The sequence below is a fragment of the Lepidochelys olivacea genome, assembly GCF_965140295.1.
Source record: "Lepidochelys olivacea isolate rLepOli2 genome assembly, chromosome: 3".
Lineage (NCBI taxonomy): Eukaryota > Metazoa > Chordata > Testudines > Cheloniidae > Lepidochelys > Lepidochelys olivacea.
In genome coordinates, this window is record NC_140413.1 from 10,029,269 (window position 1) to 10,048,008 (window position 18,740).

At 46.2% G+C, this 18,740-nt stretch overlaps 1 protein-coding gene and 1 long non-coding RNA gene across 2 annotated transcripts in view; one reads left to right on the forward strand and one right to left on the reverse strand.

Annotated features, from left to right (window-relative positions):
* Positions 1-16,885, reverse strand: part of XKR6 (XK related 6) — a gene marked incomplete at its 5' end in the record, with an annotated part of 335,369 nt that extends 318,484 nt beyond the window's left edge. Inside the window, one exon of the transcript XR_014710952.1 lies at positions 16,549-16,885. The remainder of the gene's footprint in view (positions 1-16,548) is intronic.
* Positions 11,850-15,046, forward strand: LOC311518597. Its single transcript, XR_014711044.1, has 2 exons — positions 11,850-11,998; positions 14,831-15,046. It is a non-coding gene; the product is annotated as an uncharacterized lncRNA (long non-coding RNA).
* Positions 16,886-18,740: the final 1,855 nt, after the last annotated feature.

The window sequence follows — 18,740 nt, forward strand, 5'->3', positions numbered from 1 at the left end:
CCTATGGCTCAGCAGCATCAGGAGTTTGGCGGTTTGGCACGTGCCCACCAGCAGAAACGTAAGCACCGACAGGATTAGAGGGCAGCTGAGTGGGGGTTTTAGAGATCTTAGGGGTATCTAAAAGTTGGACTCGGGTGCCTACAGTGCTAGTTAGGCAACTAAATCCCCCTGTGGAGCTAGCCCCTGGTGACTGGCTGCCTGAGCACTCGCTAGTTTGCAAAGGGTTAATCTTGACAGGGCCTTGTCAGGCAAAGAGCTTGTTGTCCATGTGCATGGAGCCAGCTTGCCTCTCTCAGCTCTTTGGGAGAGCGCAGAGCTCAAGACAGCCGAAGCAGTTAGCAGCCAATGCAGTAAGCTCCAGTTCTCCCAGAGTTTACACTGGCTCAGTAGCAATTGGCATGTGACAGGGGAAGTTACATGCAGGGCCGGCTCCAGGCACCAGCGAAGGAAGCAGGTGCCTGGGGCGGCCAGTAGAAAGGGGCGGCACTCCGTGCGTTATTGGGGCGGCACGTCTGGGACTTCCGCAGAAATTTGGGGTGGCAAAAACGCTGGAGCTGGCCCTGGTTACATGGATCAGAAATCAAAGACTGGATACTTGGTTGATCTGGTTGCCTTTTACTGAACACACAGGCGACGAGCTCTCCCTGGTGAGCAAGCTAGTTAGATGGAGTTCAGTCCCTGATTATTGCTCTACCCTGCTATAAGAAGAGAGTCCTAGTTGTCTGAAATTCCCCATGTATCTTTTCTCCCCTGTTGTGCTCAAATTCCTGACAATATTCCCTGATTCCTCATGGATTTTGATTCTCTCGCTTCTTGTCCAAAAAGACAGACAGCTTAATAAAAACAAAGTAGTTGTCCACAGTTATGACCTGTAACTATCTGATTATCATATTTATAGCCAGGGCCTATTAAGGTTGCCCAACACTTCCCTTCATAAAGTCCCACATTCAGTTGCTTTTAATTTTCCCAATGTTAACTATTCAGCCTCAAATTTTCCATGCTGGCTGTTGGCCGCAGCCTGTTGGTCTGGTTTATAGCAGACATCATTTCACTGCTAAAGCACCAGCCTCTCACCACCCCTCAGATGGTAGCTATCATCTGCCAACACCAAACTGATATTATTGTTACCTGGAAGGAATGATTGCGAGGTCTGATCCCCAGGCTACAGGATATACCACGAGTGCCCGCTCCTTGGGCTTGGAGGACCACAAGTGTCCATGCAGGGGTGTTTTGTTATCCCTTCCCTCTCTTCTTCTTGGGCTGGGGCAAGGGCTCTAGTTTGTTACTCTGCTGGGTTTTGTTTACAGCAGTCTTGCCCAAATCTATATTAAGAGAACACCAAGGCCAAGATTTCAAAGACTAGTGATTTAGGGTTTCCCACTGGAGACATCTTAACAGGGACTGATTGAGTCTCAGAAAGCACAGAGCTCCCTCCCTCTGAAAACCAGCCTCTGAAGGAGAAGGTGGCGGGGCGGCTGACCTGATCTCAGGAAGAGGTGTAGCTCTTTCTACAATAGGTGCATCTCCGGTCCCTGTTGCCATAGTATCTGAGCACCTCAGTCTGTGTGTTTTAGTGGAACGGGGTCACCAGCCTGAGGGTGGCATCCAGCTGATGAGACCAGGGGATGGGAAGGCTCAGTCAGACCGGCTGACCCCTGAGTGAGCAGGACAGATTGGCCGGGATGCCCTGGGGGAAGGGAAGCTCTGGACACAAATTGGGCTGCGGTTCTTGGTTTCCTCCAAGGATAGAATCATAGAATCATAGAATATCAGGGTTGGAAGGGACCCCAGAAGGTCATCTAGTCCAACCCCCTGCTCAAAGCAGGACCAATTCCCAGTTAAATAATCCCAGCCAGGGCTTTGTCAAGCCTGACCTTAAAAACCTCTAAGGAAGGAGATTCTATCACCTCCCTAGGTAACGCATTCCAGTGTTTCACCACCCTCTTAGTGAAAAAGTTTTTCCTAATATCCAATCTAAACCTCCCCCACTGCAACTTGAGACCATTACTCCTCGTTCTGTCATCTGCTACCATTGAGAACAGTCTAGAGCCATCCTCTTTGGAACCCCCTTTCAGGTAGTTGAAAGCAGCTATCAAATCCCCCCTCATTCTTCTCTTCTGCAGGCTAAACAATCCCAGCTCCCTCAGCCTCTCCTCATAACTCATGTGTTCCAGTCCCCTAATCATTTTTGTTGCCCTTCGCTGGACTCTCTCCAATTTATCCACATCCTTCTTGAAGTGTGGGGCCCAAAACTGGACACAGTACTCCAGATGAGGCCTCACCAATGTCGAATAGAGGGGAACGATCACGTCCCTCGATCTGCTCGCTATGCCCCTACTTATACATCCCAAAATGCCATTGGCCTTCTTGGCAACAAGGGCACACTGCTGACTCATATCCAGCTTCTCGTCCACTGTCACCCCTAGGTCCTTTTCTGCAGAACTGCTGCCTAGCCATTCGGTCCCTAGTCTGTAGCTGTGCATTGGGTTCTTCCGTCCTAAGTGCAGGACCCTGCACTTATCCTTATTGAACCTCATCAGATTCCTTTTGGCCCAATCTTCCAATTGGTCCAGGTCCTTCTGTATCCTATCCCTCCCCTCCAGCGTATCTACCACTCCTCCCAGTTTAGTATCATCCGCAAATTTGCTGAGAGTGCAATCCACACCATCCTCCAGATCATTTATGAAGATATTGAATAAAACCGGCCCCAGGACCGACCCTTGGGGCACTCCACTTGATACCGGCTGCCAACTAGACATGGAGCCATTGATCACTACCCATTGAGCCCGACAATCTAGCCAGCTTTCTACCCACCTTATAGTGCATTCATCCAGCCCATACTTCCTTAACTTGCTGACAAGAATACTATGGGAGACCGTGTCAAAAGCTTTGCTAAAGTCAAGAAACAATACATCCACTGCTTTCCCTTCATCCACAGAACCAGTAATCTCATCATAAAAGGCGATTAGATTAGTCAGGCATGACCTTCCCTTGATGAATCCATGCTGGCTGTTCCTGATCACTTTCCTCTCATGCAAGTGCTTCAGGATTGATTCTTTGAGGACCTGCTCCATGATTTTTCCAGGGACTGAGGTGAGGCTGACTGGCCTGTAGTTCCCAGGATCTTCCTTCTTCCCTTTTTTAAAGATTGGCACTACATTAGCCTTTTTCCAGTCATCCGGGACTTCCCCGGTTCGCCACGAGTTTTCAAAGATAATGGCCAGTGGCTCTGCAATCACAGCCGCCAATTCCTTCAGCACTCTCGGATGCAACTCGTCCAGCCCCATGGACTTGTGCACGTCCAGCTTTTCTAAATAGTCCCTAACCGCCTCTATCTCCACAGAGGGCTGGCCATCTCTTCCGCATTTTGTGATGCCCAGCGCAGCAGTCTGAGAGCTGACCTTGTTAGTGAAAACAGAGGCAAAAAAAGCATTGAGTACATTAGCTTTTTCCACATCCTCTGTCACTAGGTTGCCTCCCTCATTCAGTAAGGGGCCCACACATTCCTTGGCTTTCTTCTTGTTGCCAACATACCTGAAGAAACCCTTCTTGTTACTCTTGACATCTCTGGCTAGCTGCAGCTCCAGGTGCGATTTGGCCCTCCTGATAACATTCCTACATGCCCGAGCAATATTTTTATACTCTTCCCTGGTCATATGTCCAACCTTCCACTTCTTGTAAGCTTCTTTTTTATGTTTAAGATCCGCTAGGATTTCACCATTAAGCCAAGCTGGTCGCCTGCCATATTTACTATTCTTTCGACTCATCGGGATGGTTTGTCCCTGTAACCTCAACAGGGATTCCTTGAAATACAGCCAGCTCTCCTGGACTCCTTTCCCCTTCAAGTTAGTCCCCCAGGGGATCCTGGCCATCCGTTCCCTGAGGGAGTCGAAGTCTGCTTTCCTGAAGTCCAGGGTCCTTATCCTGCTGCTTACCTTTCTTCCCTGCGTCAGGATCCTGAACTCAACCAACTCATGGTCACTGCCTCCCAGATTCCCATCCACTTTTGCTTCCCCCACTAATTCTACCCGGTTTGTGAGCAGCAGGTCAAGAAAAGCGCCCCCCCTAGTTGGCTCCTCTAGCACTTGTGCCAGGAAATTGTCCCCTACGCTTTCCAAAAACTTCCTGGATTGTCTATGCACCGCTGTATTGCTCTCCCAGCAGATATCAGGAAAATTAAAGTCACCCATGAGAATCAGGGCATGCGATCTAGTAGCTTCCGTGAGCTGCCGGAAGAAAGCCTCATCTACCTCATCCCCCTGGTCCGGTGGTCTATAGCAGACTCCCACCACTACATCACTCTTGTTGCACACACTTCTAAACTTAATCCAGAGACACTCAGGTTTTTCTGCAGTTTCGTACCGGAGCTCTGAGCAGTCATACTGCTCCCTTACATACAGTGCTACTCCCCCACCTTTTCTGCCCTGCCTGTCCTTCCTGAACAGTTTATAACCATCCATGACAGTACTCCAGTCATGTGAGTTATCCCACCAAGTCTCTGTTATTCCGATCACGTCATAGTTCCTTGACATCACCAGGACCTCCAGTTCTCCCTGCTTGTTTCCAAGGCTTTGTGCATTTGTATATAAGCACTTGAGATAACCTGTTGATCGCCCCTCATTGCCAGTATGAGGCAGGAGCCCTCCCCAAGATAGATTGTTGGACTCCTCTGGAGATGGGAGAGACTGAGGAAAGGGAAGGCAAGTTCTAGCCTAGATTTCTCCCTCTACCCCCAACTCAGGAACTGGCCCCAGCTCAGGCAAAGAAACTTTGTTGACTTAAGTAAGAGGGTTTTCCCCCCCAAACATTCCCCAGAGGTGCATCCTGTTTGGCCCAGTGACACTCTGCCACCATGCCAGCAGCACTGCGTGGTGCTCTACCCTACAGCTACTTTGAAATTTCAAGGAGCATAACTGTTGTGTCCCAGACAAACAAGACTAACTGCTTGTACTTTAGCACAGTGGCTCTTAACCAGGGATACGCATATCCCTGGGGGTACGCAGAGGTCTTCCAGGAGGTACATCAAGTCATCTAGAGATTTGCCTAGTTTTACAGCAGGCTACATAAAAAACACTAGTGAAATAAAGAAAAGGAGTACTTGTGGCACCTTAGAGACTAACAGCTCACTTCATCGGATGCATTCAGTGGAAAATACAGTGGGGAGATTTATATACATAAAGAACATGAAACAATGGGTGTTACCATTGTCACCATACTAGCGAAATAAGTACAAACTAAAATTTCCTACAGACAAAATGAGAAAGTCAGGAATTTTTCAGTAATAGTGTACTGTGACATGTTTGTATTTTTATGCCTGATTTTGTAAGCAAGTAGTAGTTTTTAAGTGAAGTGAAACTTGGGGTACGCAAGACAAATCAGACTCCTGAAAGGGGTAAAGTAGTCTGGAAAGGCTAAGAACCACTGATTAGCACATGGGAAAAGGAATGAAAGAAGCACTAGTGCACCCCCTACGGGGCCGAACGAGCCTGGCCCTGCAGTGGGCTTTCACTCTGGTTTCAATACGACTACTCAAATGAGTAACGATATAGGACCAGGCCTCTTCTGAGGTGGTAGCCATGGCCCACAGTGTGTCTGGGTAGTGCTAAAGGCATGCTCTGTCCAGAAGAGACGTCTCAGTGTAGCTGTTAGGGTCCTTGGAATACTCTGGCTTTCCCACAGTGTCAAGGTAAAATCCACAGGGAGGGAGGTGTTATGACAACACACACACACACACAAGCTATAAGCCAGGAGTGCCCCAGTATCAAGAATTTCTGACATGAAGTGGGTCAAAGCACCAATTTGATGTTGGCTGCTAAGTTGGAGCCCTCCCCCTTAAGTTTTGTTCTTGGATATATTCCTGATGCCTGGAGGTTAGCAGGTAACAAGGCTCCAATGTGCAGCTCCGGTAACTAAAAAATTGAACCTGCAAAAATGGAAAAGCCAATCCCCACCAAATACAGCTGCCTGGTTCAGTGAACTGGCTGACTCTGCAGCCAATGAATGAATGAATGATATTCCACTGAAGAGGAAAGCCCAACAAATTTAAAGTAATATGGGCTGACTTTTTAGGGGATCTATGATTAATGCAGACTCTGAAGCTAGATATGTCATTTCCCCACCCATCCTTTTATGCTACCTCTCTTTACTCTGTGTATTAAGATAATTCTGGTATTTTGGTGTATTTGCTGTCTTTGAAATATATTTTGATATAAAACCCATGCCATCATCTTCACCATTGTTACTTGAGAAGAGAAGACAGAGCACACTGACTTAGACATCTACCTTAGCTCCATTCTCTGAGAGGCTCCAGGTGTCATCTTTTCTGTCCATCTGTTAGACTGTTAAGGTCCTCTGGGTAGTGGCTCTCTTTAGCTATGTATCTTGTACAGCCCCCTCCTCATTACTGGTGGGAGAGGGTGGACCAATTTGCCCTCTCCTTGCTCCTGCTCTGTGAAGCCAGCAGCTTTCAGAGTCACTGAATCCATGTCAGCAGGTTTAAAGAGAAACGAAAAATCTCAAACTCATCTAGGAGGCCAAATTCTCCACTGACCTGAGTTGATGCAACTCCATGGAAGTGAGTAGAGGTGCACCCATTTACACCAGCAGAGACTCTGGCTCCATCTCGTGTAGCATTTTGAAAGCAGGAGGGATATTATGGGAAACTTTTTTAAGCCACCAGGAATTGGACCAGTAACATATTGTTGTAGGGCTGTGGCAAGTGGTCAGAGACCCCCTGACAAACTCACCTTTGAGGTTTGTGTATGTTCTGCTTTACTAAAGGAAAAGAAAAAGCAGCCTGCAGGAAATCAAACAGCCAGAACTTTTATTTAAACCGAGACCAGGACATGAGCAGCCTGACTGCGGCCCTAGATCTCACGCACCCTCTTCAATTTCTTTAGCTGTCATCTGTAGGGTTCAATGCTGCAAAACATCTTCCCAGTCTTGCACATTCCATGAAGCAGGCCATTAAATCAACAGATGGGAAGTAGCCTACAGAGATCTAAGGGTAGCTCTACATAGCCTGCAAGAGAAAGAGGGGCAGGTTATCTGTTTGTACACACAAATGGAGGAAAAACAGGAAACGGGAACACATCAGTATTAGATCACCACATTGTTTGCATGGGGGCTTGTAAGCACTGTCTGTTGGGGAGCCTCATCCTGGGGGGTCTCGAATGGAGCTTTGATCCAGCTAGCTCGGACAACAACAGCAGGGAAGCCACAGGGCTGGCAAAGCCCAGTTGGGCCCCTGGGGGTATGTGTACAGGGCAATAAAACACTCATGACTGGCCCAGATCAGCTGACTCAGACTCATGGGGGTTTGGGTTGCTGGGCTGTAAAACTGCACAGCAGACACCTGGGCTCAGGCTGGGGAACAGGCCAGCTGCGGGTGTTTTATTGCAGCATAGACATACCCAGGGTATCTACTCAATTCCTTGCAGCTTCACTGCTAGTGGTATTTGAGCTAGCTTGGGTGAGTCTACACATGCTGCATTCACACTCCTGATTGCAGTGTAGAGAATGCCTAAGTCTTACCAAATCTGGAGCCTTGTGCTATGAACTTGTCACACCAGGACAGTATTAGGCAGTTTTCTCAGCAGCCCCTGGATTTTCCCAGAAGTGGTGTCTGTCTAGTCTAGGGACTTAGCCGGCTCCTGTTACCACAGTATGTGTGCAACTCACAACCTGAAATACATTTACGCTCACCACACCCTTGTGAGCGAGGGCAGTGCTGTCATCCCCACTGTACAGGCAGGGAACTGAGCCACAGGGAGTGACGGGCCCACGATCATACAGCGAGTCTATAAGAGAACGGAGGATTGAACCTGGGTTTCCCAAGTTGGCAGCCTAATCACTGCACCATTCTTCCTCTCTCAGGAAGAGTCACTGAGGGACTTCTGAGGGCCTGTCGACATTACACAGCATTACCATGTGCCCCGGTGGTTGTGAAGTGTCATAAATATAAAGGGAAGGGTAAACACCTTTAAAATCCTTCCTGGCCAGAGGAAAAACCCTTTCACCTGTAAAGGGTTAAGAAGCTAGGATAACCTTGCTGGCACCTGACCAAAATGACCAATGAGGAGACAAGATACTTTCCAAAAGCTGGGAGGAGGGAAGAAACAAAGCCTCTCTCTCTGGGATGCCTTTGTTGGGGACAGAAGAGGAATGGAGTTTTAGAATTTAGTAAGTAATCTAGCTAGATGTGTTAGATTCTGATTTCTTTAAATGGCTGAGAAAATAAGCTGTGCTGAATGGAATGGATATTCCTGTTTGTGTCTTTTTGTAACTTAAGGTTTTGCCTAGAGGGATTCTCTATGTTTTGAATCTGATTACCCTGCAAGGTATTTACCATCCTGATTTTACAGAGGTGATTCTTTTTACTTTTTTTCCCCTTTTCAAATTCTTTAAGAAACTGAATGCTTTTTCATTGTTCTTAAGATCCAAGGGTTTGGGTCTATGGTCACCTGTGCAAATTGGTGAGGATTTTTATCAAACCTTCCCCAGGAAAGGGGGGTGTAAGATTTGGGAGGATTTTTGGGGGAAAGAAGTTTCCAAATGGACTCATTCCCAGTAACCGGTGTTAGACGTTTGGTGGTGGCGGCAGCGAAAGTCCAAGGGCAAAAGGTAAAATAGTTTGTACCTAGGGAAGTTTTAACCTAAGCTGGTAAAAGTAAGTTTAGGAGGTTTTCATGCAGGTCCCCACATCTGTACCCTAGAGTTCAGAGTGGGGAAAGAACCTTGACACGAAGGATTATGTTAGCTGATGTGATAACAAGGCCTTGGCAGTCAGCATAGATCAGGACAGCTCATGGCCATCCTTGTGCCAGCTAATAGTGATTAAACCCTACTTATTTCACACATTATGGTATCATTTAAATCACACAGCACCAGTGTGTACGTTGCTAACAAGCAGGTCTCTGGCCTTTCTTATGGGAATACATGAACAAGGAGGGCCTTTACCCATTGGTGGTGAAGAGCCATCTAAGGAGAACCACGCCCCACCGTAACTAAGATGTATCTGCCATCAGTTGTAGAAGAGTTACTGGATGCACAGCTCACATATCTAGACACAGACCTCCTCCTCCTCCCAGATCCTTTACAGCTGGGACCTGCTGAACTAGAGGAAGGGGCAGTATGGTGCCAAAGGCTCACACTTGGTATCAGGGGCATGAACATATTAAACACATAGAGCTGGCTGAAAAATGGAAAAATCAGGTATGTGAAGAACTTTGTAATTTCAAAGCCATTTCTTTTTCACTAGGTTCTTAATGAAGAAAAGTGTGTTTTTTAAATTTTCATAAAACATTTATAAATATTTTCCTCTCTTTTCTTTTTGCCACAGAGTGTAATAAAAGGAATGACGTCTAGACCCTGGGTTTCCTCCACACACACACGCGCTTCCTTCTCTACAACTTTGCAAAACTTCTTTTAACTTTGAAGACGTTACTGAGTAGCCCAAGGAACCAAGAAACTCTGGAACTCTGCCATGTGGGAACAACTCACAACTTTATCAAAGCTCAGGGAATTTTACAAAGGGTGCAAATTATAATACTAATATAATAATATTTAGAAAACGTAAAAATCCCAGAAAAATTCAGTTTGAGGAGCTCACTGTGATCCTAATTTACAAGACCTCACATGCAAATTGTACAGCTACAGCAGCTTCCTATGTATTGTTAATTTTCTAATTTTGAGGGGGAGCTATGAAGGAATATCTAATTAAAGAATGTAGCAAGATGCTGGTATTTTAATTCTCCAGGTGGGATCCCTTCTCATAATCCTGGTTCAGTCTGTTTGATCCAAGATTGGCCACATGGCTGCACGACCCCTTAATAGTCCCTGGGAACTAGAATTCAGCCCATCATGATCTTAACTTCCTAATTTCTACCAACATCCTTGTTTACCACTAAATACCAGTTTCCATGTTACCTGCAGCAGCCAGGGAGAGCAAGAGAAGAACAGCAAATGGAAGGTGAAAACTCATCATGGCTGAAGGTCAGCTGGGATCTCAGTGAGTCTGGAGAGGAGAGAAGCAAAGAGAGATTGAGCCTAATTGAGAATGATCAGAGGGCGATGCAGGAAAGCCTTTCGATTTATAGAGCTCGGTGCAGTGGGAGAGGAGCATAAATTAAAAGCTCTCCAAGTACAGGTTGTTCGCTGCTTAAAACACTTGAGTGTCGCTCTGACCCAGTGGATCAGATCACAATACTGCCCCCCTGTCACATGGTCGATAACAATTGTTTGTTGGCCCTCCAGGTGCACCGGTAGGCTTTTCATGTGAAATTTGCACAATTCCCTTGGCCCCAGCAGCCGGACACAAGGGGAGAATGCTCCCTCCTTCACATCCAGCTGCCTGGCTCCGAGGGAATGAGACAAATTGCAGTAAACAGAACACATCAGCTGATTCGAATGACCAGGCTGCTGAAGTGAGAGGCTCGGAACCTCAGATGGAAGTGCCTTTTCCTCTTTCAAAAGGAGTCTTGCTAATTCCGCCACATGTTAACACATCAGGGCTGCTGCATTGGCTCTTATCCGAGTATGAGAACCACCCTCCACTGCTGAGGTCCATTGGGACACAGCGGGAAAGTAGCTCAATATCAAGAAGTTGGAGGTTTCCTCTCAGCTCAACTTTCTCTTGCAGGACAACGTGCGACACAAAACATGTAGATCTGCTCAGCTCCCAGGTGAAATTTCCTTCTATGAATTGAGATTGTTTTCTGCTAGCTCTCTGGTGTAGGCCTGGCTTGACATAAATAGCTTGCCTCATTGGGAAGGTTTGACTCTGGATTTTGTCACTCAGTTTCCTTTATTTGGCAGACTGCAAAGCTACACTGAGTTGATCAGACCACACAGCCAAAGTTACAGAGACAACCTCTTCCTTTATACACATTTACACATAACATTGCATTTGTTATACATTACACCACACATTTTTTGGAATGGTTTGGTTACTTTGCAGGAACCAGTCCTGGTCCTGCATGCTCTGTCTGTGTACTGTTCACGTGGGACCCGATCTTTACATTCCAGGTTTATCTCTCCATGGTCCCTAGCATTAAGGTGTTGTGCATATCTTAGCTGGCACAAACATCCTGACTCCAGTTTATCAACCCCCTGTTTACAACTTAACCTTCCATTCACCTTCCCAATTTGTCCATAAGAAATGTGACAAGTTACTTATGTCAATCTAGGCCTACACCAGAAAGCTGGCAGAAAACAATCTCAATTCATACAAGGAAATTTCACCTGGGAACTGAGCAGATCCACTAGTTTTGTGTCTTGCGTTGTCCTGCAAGAGAATGGTGAGCCAAGAAGAAACCTCCAGTTTCTTCTTCATATCAAGCTACTTTCCCTCTGTGTCCCTATGGACCTCAGCAGTGGTGGGTGGTTCTCCTACTCTGATAAGAGCCAATGCAGCAGCCCTGATGTGTTAACATGTGGTGGAATTAGCAAGACTCCTTTTGAAAGAGGAAAAGGCACTTCCATCTGAGGTTCCGAGCCTCTCACTTCAGCAGCCTGGTCATTCGAATCAGCTGATGTGTTCTGTTTACTGCAATTTGTCTCATTCCCTCGGAGCCAGGCAGCTGGATGTGAAGGAGGGAGCATTCTCCCCTTGTGTCTGGCTGCTGGGGCCAAGGGAATTATGCAAATTTCACATGAAAAGCCTACCGGTGCACCTGGAAGGCCAACAAACAATTGTTATCAACCATGTGACGGGGGGCAGTATTGTGATCTGATCCACTGGGTCAGAGCGACACTCAAGTGTTTTAAGCAGCGAACAACCTGTACTTGGAGAGCTTTTAATTTATGCTCCTCTCCCACTGCACCGAGCTCTATAAATCGAAAGGCTTTCCTGCATCGCCCTCTGATCATTCTCAATTAGGCTCAATCTCTCTTTGCTTCTCTCCTCTCCAGACTCACTGAGATCCCAGCTGACCTTCAGCCATGATGAGTTTTCACCTTCCATTTGCTGTTCTTCTCTTGCTCTCCCTGGCTGCTGCAGGTAACATGGAAACTGGTATTTAGTGGTAAACAAGGATGTTGGTAGAAATTAGGAAGTTAAGATCATGATGGGCTGAATTCTAGTTCCCAGGGACCATTAAGCCATGTGGTACAGACTGAACCAGATTATGAGACAGGATCCCACCTGGAGAATTAAAATACCAGCATCTTGCTACATTTTGTAATTAGTTATTGCTTCATAGCTCACCCACAAAAATAGAAAATTAATACATAGGAAGTTGCTGTAGCTGTACAATTTGCATGTGAGGTGTTTGTAAATTAGGACCACAGTAAAAGCTGCTACAAGGACCTTTTCTGTTTTGTTTTAGATTTTATTATTGGTATTAATCTATTTTTCAACCATATTTCAAATGTTAAAGATTTTGGTGGTTTTCTGTTTTCTCCACTCATTCCCCCCTCCCCCTTTTTACCAATGAATGCAACAGAATGAAGCCTGGCTAGGGTTTCTGACACATAGTTACACTTTTTCTCTTTTTGCCCTTCAGTAACTTTGTAAAACTCCCTGAACTTTGGAAAAACTGAGAGAAGTTCTCACATGGCAGAATTCTAGAGATTCCTTGTTCCTTAGGCCACTCTTCAAAGTTAGAGAAGTTGCAGAGAAGGAAGGGTGTGTGTGCAGATCCCAAGCACTAGACTTCATTCATTTTTTTCTGGGTGCCAAATCTCAGGAAAGATGTGGACAAATTGAAGAAAGTCCAGAGGAGAACAGCAAAAATGATCAAAGGGGTAGAATAGATGACCTTTGAGGGAAGATTGAAAAAATGGGGTTTGTTTAGTCTGGAGTGGGACATAACACTTTTAAAGTACATAAGACATTGGTAAAAGGAGGAGGGAGAAAAATTTGTTCTCCTTAACCTCTAAGGATAGGACAAGAAGCAGTGGGATTAAATTGCAGCAAGGGAAGTTTAAGTTGGACATTAGGAAAAACTTCCTGTCAGGGTGGTTAAGCACTGGAATAAATTGCCTAGGGAGGTTCTGTCTTTGGAGGTTTTTAAGAGCAGGTTAGACAATACCTTCTCAGGGATGGTCTAGATAATACCTAGTCCTACCGTGAGGGCAGGCAACTGCCTCTCCAGGTCCCTTCCAGTCCTACACTTCTATGATCCTATGATTTTATTGCATTCTGTCACAAAAAGGAAAAGCAAGGGAGAAATGTGGATGATCACTAGATGATTACCTGTTCTGTTCATTCCCTCTGAAGCACCTGGCATTGGCCACTGTTGGAAGACCGGATACTGGGCTAGATGGACCTTTGGTCTGACCCAGTATGGCCATTCTTATGCTCTCAGAATAGAGAAAAAGCTGAAAATCCAGATTTTGAAAATTCAAAATGTTTAAAATTATTTCATGAAAAATTTCTAAAAAAAAAGTTTCATTTTGAACCTAGCGAAGCAGAAAGATTTTTGAAATTACAAAGTTCTTCATACACCTGCTTGTTCCATTTTTCAGCCAGCTCTGTTTGGTTAATACGTTCATACCCCTGATACCACGTGTGAGACTTTGCCACCATACTGCCCCTTCCTCTAGTTCGCAAGTCCCAGCTGTAAAGGATCTGGGAGGAGGTCTGTGTCTAGATATGTGAGCTGTGCATCCAGTAACTCTTCTACAACTGATGGCAGATACATCTTAATTACGGTGGGGCGTGGTTCTCCTTAGAAGGCTCTTCACCACCAATGGGTAAAGGCCCTCCTTGTTCATGTATTCCCATAAGAAAGGCCAGAGACCTGCTTGTTAGCAACGTACACACAGGTGGTGTGTGGTTTAAATGATACCATAATGTGTGAAATAAGTAGGATTTAATCACTGTTAGCGGGCACAAGGGTGACCATGAGCTGTCCCAATCTATGCTGACTGCCAAGGCCTTGTTATCACATCAGCTAACATGATCCTTCACAACCACCAGGGCACACAGTAATGCTGGGTAATGTCAACAGGCCATCAGAAGTCCCTAAGTGACTCTTCCTGAGAGAGGAAGGACGGTGCAGTGATTAGGCTGCCAACTTGGGAAACCCAGCTTCAATCCTCATCTCTCTTATAAACTTGCTGTGTGATCGTGGGTCACTCCCTGTGGCTCAGTTCCCTGCCTGTACAGTGGGGATGACAGCGCTGCCCTCGCTCACAAGGGTGTGGTGAGCGTAAATGTATTTCAGGTTGTGAGTTGCACACATACTGTGGTAACAGGAGCCGGCTAAGTCCCTAGACTAGACAGACACCACTTCTGGGAAAATCCAGGGGCTGCTGAGAAAACTGCCTAATACTGTCCTGGTGTGACAAGTTCATAGCACAAGGCTCCAGATTTGGTAAGACTTAGGCATTCTCTACACTGCAATCAGGAGTGTGAATGCAGCATGTGTAGACTCACCCAAGCTAGCTCAAACACCACTAGCAGTGAAGCTGCAAGGAATTGAGTAGATACTCTGGGTATGTCTATGCTGCAATAAAACACCCGCAGCTGGCCTGTTCCCCAGCCTGAGCCCAGGTGTCTGCTGTGCAGTTTTACAGCCCAGCAACCCAAACCCCCATGAGTCTGAGTCAACTGATCTGGGCCAGTCATGAGTGTTTTATTGCCCTGTACACATACCCCCAGGGGCCCAACTGGGCTTTGCCAGCCCTGTGGCTTCCCTGCTGTTGTTGTCAGAGCTAGCTGGATCAAAGCTCCATTCGAGACCCCCCAGGATGAGGCTCCCCAACAGACAGTGCTTACAAGCCCCCATGCAAACAATGTGGTGATCTAATACTGATGTGTTCCCGTTTCCTGTTTTTCCTCCATTTGTGTGTACAAACAGATAACCTGCCCCTCTTTCTCTTGCAGGCTATGCAGAGCAACCCATAGATCTCTGTAGGCTACTTCCCATCTGTTGATTTAGTAGCCTGCTCCATGGAATGTGCAAGACTGGGCAGATGTTTTGCAGCATTGAACGCTGCGGATGACAGCTAAAGAAATTGAAGAGGGTGGGCGAGATCTAGGGCCGCAGTCAGGCTGCTCATGTCCTGGTCTCGCTTTAAATAAAAGTTCTGGCTGTTTTGATTTCCTGCAGGCTGCTTTTTCTTTTCCTTTAGTAAAGCAGAACATACGCAAACCTCAAAGGTGAGTTTGTCAGAGGGGGTCTCTGACCAGCCTGCCACAGCCCTACAACAATATGTTACTGGTCCAATTCCTGGTGGCTTAAAAAAGTTTCCCATAATATCCCTCCTGCTTTCAAAATGCTACACGAGATGGAGCCAGAGTCTCTGCTGGTGTAAATGGGTGCAGCTCTACTGACTTCCATGGAGCTGCATCAATTTACGGCAGCAGAGAATTTTGCCTCCTGGACTAGCCGGAGATTTTTTGTCTCTCTTTAAACCTGCTGACATGGATTCAGAGAGTCTGAAAGCTGCTGGCTTCCCAGAGCAGGAGCAAGGAGAAGGCAAGTTCCTCCACCTTCTCCCACCAGTAATAAGGTGGGGGCCATACAAGGTGCAAAGCTAAAGCGAGCCCCTGCCCAGAGGAGCTTTATAGTCTAACAGATGGACAGAAAAGATGACACCTGGAGCCTAAGGTAGATGTCTAAGTCAGTTGATCGGTCTGCTTTTCCTACGTAACAATGGTGCAGAAAAGATGACAACATGGCTTTGTATTTTTTCATATTTTTATATATATGTATATATTTCAAGTACAACAAATACACCCAAAATACCAGAATTATCATAATGCACAAAGTAAAGAGAGGGAGGATTCAGGGAAGGGATGGAAGTGACATATCTAGCTTCAGCTTCTGCATTAATCATACTCAGTCCCAATTGTTTTGTATTTTTTTGGCCATTCCCCTGCTTTGGAATGTCTGTTGTTCGTTAGCTACACCACCAGCCTGATCACTGAGCCAGGCAGCAGTGTTTGCTTTGATTGAGTTTTCCATTTTTGCAGGATTAATTTTTTAGTGACCAAATATGTTACATTGGAGCCAGGCCAGCTTGTTAACCGGTAAGCTCCAGGTATCAGGAATATATCTGTGACGGGTTTGGTCACAGAAACCCCCTTGGGACTGTCACCTGGTGTCCTGAGACTACCTCTGAGCCCGTTTTCCCTGCCAGCTTGGGACTTCAGAACCCTGCCTTGTTGAGCCAGACAAGCTAGCCTGCTGCAAACACAAACCCAGGGTCTGAACCATGCCCCCAAAGCTGCAGGCTTTAACTGAAAACTGCTTAAGAAGTGCTCCTGTCTCCAGCACCCAGATACCCAGTTCTCAATGGGGTCCAAACCCCAAATAAATCTGTTTTACTCTGAAAAAACTTATACAGGGTAAACTCATAAATTGTCTGCCCTCTAGAACACTGATAGAAAGATATGCACAGCCTTTTGCTCCCCCAGGTATTAGTCACTAACTCTGGGTTCAGTAGTAAGCAAAAAGTGATTTTATTAAGTATAAAAAGTAGGATTTATGTGGTTCCAAGTAATAACAGACAAAACAAAGTAAGTTCCCAAGCAAAATAAAACAAAACACACAAGTCTAAGCCTAATACAGTAAGAAACTGAATGCAAGTAAATCTTACCCTCAGAGATGTTCCAAAAAGCTTCTTTCAGAGACTAGACTCCTTCCTAGTCTGGATCCAGCAATTACTCACACCCCCATAGTTACTATCCTTTGTTCCAGTTTCTTTCAGATATCTCTTGGGGGTGGAGAGGCCATCTCTTAAGCCAGCTGAAGACAAAATGGAGGGGTTTCCAGGACCTTTTATATTCTTTTTCTTGTGGGCGGAAACCCCTTTGTTCTTCTGTGCAAAGTCACAGCAACAAGATGGAGTTTGTAGCCACCTGGGCAAGTCACATGTCTATGAATGATTCAGCTTTTTGGAGGCCAATGCCATTGTTTACATGTTAGTTTGAACAGTCCCAGGAGAGCTCAGATGTGGATTGGTGTCTCTGAAAGTTAATTGTCAGTTCAGTGTTTCTTGACTGGGCACTTACTGAGAATAGTCCTTTCTCAAGAAGCTGACCAAATGCTTCACTGAGTCTACTTAGAATCAAACACACTGAGAAACAAGTACATAGCCAATATTCATAACTTCAAATATGAAAATGATACACACATATAGACAGCATAATCATAACCAGCAAACTACAACCTTTCCACCGACACCCCATTTGACCTCCTCTGTACAAGACCTGGTGCAACCATAGGACCCTGGTTGCAACAATGATCTATACGGTCACAGTTCATGTCAATAACGTCACAATATCCAAGAACAAAACTTAAGGGGAAGTGTTGCGGTTCAGTGATGAGACAGAACACAGCTTTTTGCAAGCAAGCAGGCTGGTCAGCGGAGATGGGCTGTTCTGCCCCCCCGCCTTCCACCTTCTCCTTTTATTATATTTCTCCCCCTAAGCATTACACACTGCTACACAAAGGAATGTATGACGTTGATTCATATGCTTAGTTACCATCCTCTATCTACTACAATCCTGGTTCTCAGGCCTTGAGCCCAGGCTAAAGAAACCTCCCACAGTTGCTGTCCAAACAATCAAGTTCTCAGGGTTCATATCTAGCCCTTGTCCTTGGATAGAGCAATGTGTGCATTGCTCCTAGGAAACAGTCAGGGTGTGCCCCGCCTGCTTCCAGGTGGAATAGCTAGACATTAACCCTTCAGGGAAGGGCTCCAACTTTCGCCAACATCAAATTGGTGCTTTGACCCACTTCATGTCAGAAAATCTTGATACAAGGGCAGTCCTGGGTTATTACTTTTTGCAGATTGCACCTTGACACAGTGGAAAGGCATGTGTGTTCCAAGGACCTAATAGCTATGCCAGCAGGAGTTTTAACCCCTGGCAGGGCCAACCAAACTGGACAAGTCCCAGGGTAGGGAACAGAATAAAAGCAGCCCACTGGTCCTCCAAGTTGGGGTGTGGGGGGGGGTGTGAGTGATAGACCAAGTACCTGGCTTCATAGAGCATTTGTTATAGAAACACAACAAGGTGGCCATCCCTGCAAACTGCATGGTAGACAGGGAGAGCAGAGCCTTCTTTTTACTGTCAGCGATGTCTGATGGCATGGTGGGGATTAAGATGATAGTGGCTTGAGGCCCCAATGGGGATTGGGACCCCATTGTGCAAGCACATCACAAGAGATGGGCCCTGCTCTGCTATCTGACACAATTAAAGCATACAAGATGGACAAAGGGGAAACTGAGGCACAAAGTGAGGCAGTGACTTGCCCAAGGACATGCAGCAGGTCAGTTGCAGAATTGGTCACAGAACCCAAGTCCGTGTTCTAACTACTAGGCCATGCTGCCTCCCCAGTTAGTTGCGGTGGGCATCACAGCAACACGGAATCTTCAGTGGGAATGTGAATAAGTGGAAGCTGGGGGCAATTTCTTCAGCCCATCTCATCCCGTGCTGGATTCAAGTGATTTTCTTGGGTATTGTATCCCACTGTTAAACCCTGGAGCATCCAGTCCCACAGAACTTGGATTTATAGAGTGTTTTTATATTCAGACTGTAACACAAAGCACTTAGCAGAACGTTGGGCTAAATTGTCCTCTTACGTAGGGGCTGCTCCTGCAGCATGAAAGTCCATCTGAACCCTGCTGGTGACTTCAATGTCGTAGGATCAGGTTCATGCGGCAGTGCAAACCCAATGACTGCAGTGGTGTTTCAATGCTCTGTCTGGAAAAGGAATTCCTCTCAGTACTCACACACCACATTGGGACTCCTCTTCTGGACAGAGCATGCCTTTAGCACTACCCAG